General features: G+C 42.7%; 1 pseudogene; it reads right to left on the bottom strand.

The window, feature by feature from the left end:
* Positions 1-1,644: 1,644 nt before the first annotated feature.
* On the bottom strand, positions 1,645-2,014 carry LOC105859533 (thioredoxin domain-containing protein 17 pseudogene; annotated as a pseudogene).
* Positions 2,015-2,484: the final 470 nt, after the last annotated feature.

Here is a 2,484-nt window from a genome sequence, read left to right as displayed (position 1 = left end):
ACCTCTTTAAATCACAGAGCAGGAACCACATAAAGTTTCTTAAATTGTACAGGAAAGGACATACCTGTATTACCTGTATCTTGCTTTGCAAGATGGCTTTAAGAAAGAATCACTGTTGTGTCTGTCTTAGTGAAGGTAAGATTAGTGGTTAACTACTACTAAGTGGACTCTTGACCTTAGATTAGAAAAAGATGAGGAGCCTCAAATACTTGTGCTCATTTGGGAAAGCTAACACTTACTTCAGGGGTACCAAAACCAGGTGCTATGTGTTAAGTGCTTCCTCGCATTCTCATTTTATTCTCAGAATAATCCTTGTTTACAAAAGAGGAAACTGGCCAGGCGTGGTGGCTCATGCCTGTAATCCTAGCTCTCTGGGAGGCCGAGGCAGGCGGATTGCTCAAGGTCAGGAGTTCGAAACCAGCCTGAGCAAGAGCGAGACCTCATCTCTACTATAAATAGAAAAATTAATTGGCCAACTAATATATATAGAAAAAATTAGCCGGGCATGGTGGTGCATGCCTGTAGTCCCAGCTACTCGGGAGGCTGAGGCAGAAGGATTGCTTGAGCCCAGGAGTTTGAGGTTGCTGTGAGCTAGGCTGACACCACGGCACTCACTCTAGCCTGGGCAACAAGTGAGACTCTGTCTCAAAAAAAAAAAAAAGAGGAAACAGGTTTTATACAGGTTGAGTAACTTACCTATGGTTACACAGCTAGTTAGTGGTAGAATTGGTGTGACTGACTGACAGGCTGGAGTTTTTCTGACTACTAAGTTATATAGTCTCTCTAGCCCCTCTCTGCCACATGCATCATCCCGAATGAAGCACACTGAGACAGCTGTAAAACACAACTGCCTGAATTAAGCAGAGGTTGGATTAGATGTACTGTGCTTTCCTTCAGTGGTTAGGTTAAATTCTACATTCCAAAGCCAAAGAAGTTTCAGGAATATCAACTGCTTTACAAATTCATAGAATTTAAGTTTAAAGTTTCTAATCCCTTTAGAGATTTGGAAGTTGTCTACTGCACTATTATGGGCTTTTAGATATTTGTCACCTCCAATAATAAATTTCTTCACGCTATTAGTGCCACTCCTGAAGACTTACTTTACTCATATCTTAAAAGTATCCACATATTAAAAACTAAAGGCTCATGAGCCATTTTAATACCACTCTATTGTTTAAGCATATACCAAATTTTTAACACTTATTTATAGCTAACATGAATTCAAAGGAAGTGTGCAGTTTTGTTTTTTTTTTTTAATACTAGAACAAATCAGGTAATGGAGACAATTGCCGTCATTAAGTCTTTTTTTTTTTTTTTGAGACACAGTCTCACTTTGTTGCCCAGGCTAGAGTGAGTGCTGTGGCCTCAGCCTAGCTCACAGCAACCTCAAACTCCTGGGCTCAAGCAATCCTCCTGCCTCAGCCTCCCAAGTAGCTGGGACTACAAGCATGCGCCACCATGTCCAGCTAATTTTTCGTATATATATTTTTAGTTGGTCAATTAATTTCTTTCTATTTTTGGTAGAGACGGGGTCTCGCTCAGGCTGAGTTTTGAACTCCTGACCTCAAGCAATCCGCCTGCCTCGGCCTCCCAGAGTGCTAGGATTACCAGCGTGAGCCACCTCGCCTGGCCCATCATTAAGTCTTAGTCTTCAGAGAACAACATCTCCCACGAGGTTGGCTTGAAGACACTCAGATTCTACCAGTTTTTGAGGTGTTCCATATTTAAGTAGTGTAGGCACTGCAGTTATTCTCAAGTTTTTTCTGAAGTCATTGTTTGGATCTTTCCAGTAAGGTCTTTCTCCTACTTGGCAGTAGATGAACACACATCCTTCATTAACATGCTTCAGCGGCTCTCATACGACTGGTTCAGCCTGCATGCAGTCGGGGCACCAGCTTTTCCCTTCGTTGTCCTTAGAACCGGTAAAGTAGGCGAAAATGGTCTTGCCATTGTGCTGCTCCACAGCCCGGCTGAACTCCTCAAAGCCGGACACGCACACCTCGACGCTAGCCATCCGGAGCGCTCTGCAGACTGCGAGACGTGTGTGGTCTAGCAGCCCGGGACCCACCTTGAATCACTGCTTCTGTGATCAAATCCTGACTGATAGTATTATAATGATTTTACAACTGGGTGAATACATTATCTTCTTTGGATTTGCTCTTCCAAAAAACTTTTTCAGAATAGTACATTGTGGGTTGGTTATGTAGATTTCGTATGTTGAGGACTAATTAAATTGAAGTCACTACCTAAATATATATATATATTTTCTCTTTTTTTAGAGAGAGGGTTTTTAATTTTTATTTATTTATAAGACAAGAGTCCCATTCTGTTGCCCAGGCTAGAGTGCCGTGGCATCAGCCTAGCTCGCAGCAACCTCAGACTCCTGGGCTCAAGCAATCCTCCTGGCTCAGCCTCCCGAGTAGCTGGGACTACAGGCATGCACCACCATGCCCGGCTAATTTTTTCTATATATATTAGTGGGGC

Source organism: Microcebus murinus, chromosome 18 (genome assembly GCF_040939455.1).
Source record: "Microcebus murinus isolate Inina chromosome 18, M.murinus_Inina_mat1.0, whole genome shotgun sequence".
In the NCBI taxonomy this organism is placed as follows: Eukaryota; Metazoa; Chordata; class Mammalia; order Primates; family Cheirogaleidae; genus Microcebus; species Microcebus murinus.
This window is presented reverse-complemented; position numbering and strand designations above follow the sequence as displayed.